The sequence below is a fragment of the Mus pahari genome, chromosome 7 (assembly GCF_900095145.1).
Source record: "Mus pahari chromosome 7, PAHARI_EIJ_v1.1, whole genome shotgun sequence".
NCBI classification, from domain to species: domain Eukaryota; kingdom Metazoa; phylum Chordata; class Mammalia; order Rodentia; family Muridae; genus Mus; species Mus pahari.
This window is the reverse complement of record NC_034596.1, coordinates 108,650,662-108,651,882: the sequence shown is the minus strand read 5'-3', so window position 1 is coordinate 108,651,882 and position 1,221 is coordinate 108,650,662. Positions and strand designations below refer to the sequence as shown.

The 1,221-nt window shown below is 39.4% G+C and overlaps 1 gene segment (V, D, J or C); it reads left to right on the top strand.

Annotated features, from left to right (window-relative positions):
- Positions 1-1,221, top strand: part of LOC110324134 — a gene marked incomplete at its 5' end in the record, with an annotated part of 15,787 nt that overhangs the window by 1,589 nt on the left and 12,977 nt on the right.

Below are 1,221 nucleotides of genomic sequence, written 5' to 3'. Positions count from 1 at the left end.
TATGTGTGTTGGGGGCCTCATATCAGCTGGTGTATGCTGTCTGTTTTATGGTCCAGTGTTTGAGATATTTCAGGGTCCAGATTAGTTGAGACTGCTGGTTCTCCTACAGGATTGCCCCTCTACTCAGCTTCTATCAGCTATCACTAATTCATCAACAGGAGTCAGCTGCTTCTGTCCATTGATTGGGTGCAAATATCTGCCTCAGAATCTTTCAGAAGCTTATTTGGACTTTCAGAGGGGAGGCATGATAGGTCCCTTTTTGTGAGTGCTCCATAGCCTCAGTAAAAGGGTTAGGCCTTGGGATCTCCACTTGAGCTGGATCCCACTTTGGGCCAATTACTGGACTTTCTTTTCCTCAGGCTTCTCTCCATTTCCATCTCTGTAATTCTTTCAAAAAGGAACAATTATGAGTCAGATATGTGTCTGTGAGATGGCAACCCCATCTGTCACTTGACTTCCTGTCTTCCTGCTGCAAGTGGACTCTATAAGTTCCATCTCCCTAGTGTCAGGCATTTCATTTAAGGTCCCTCCCTTTGAGTCCTGAGAGTCTGTCCCATTCCAGGTTTCTGTTGCATTCTGGAGGATACTCCCATCCACCTATTTCCTGAGGTTGCCTGTTTTCATTCTTTCTGCTTGGCCTCAGGGATTCAGTACTTTTCCCACACCCAATACCAGGTCATTTATGTTCTTTTTATTTTCTAATTAAATAAAGAAACAGAATGAAGCTGAGAGAAGATTGAGGCAGTGTTGGGGAATGGAAATCAGTATTCAGAGTATATTGCAGTAAGAAATATATTTTTAGTAGAAATAGAAAGTAGAGAATTTTAAAAATTTAATATACAAACAAACAATACTGATAATACCTTCATTGTGTAACTATACTGTATGCTCAAGTGCCCATACTTTAGTTCTCATATCTTTGTTTAAATTGTTCAATGTATAATCAGAAGCCAGGCCTAAAAGGATTTAATCATAAGGCACTTTTCATATGCATAATTATAATGTACAATGAGATATACTAGTAAAATATGTGGGTTTTAGCCTCTCTCATTTTCTTTGACTCTCTGTCTTTTTCTCTGACTCTCTCTCAGTGTGACTCTTCCTGTGTGTGTGTGTGTGTGTGTGTGTGTGTGTGTGTGTGTATTCCCATTTGTTTGTTTTTATTTATTTTTAGATTCTGTTTTCTATTTTTCTAAGGAAGCAGAGTAGATCTGGGAGAAG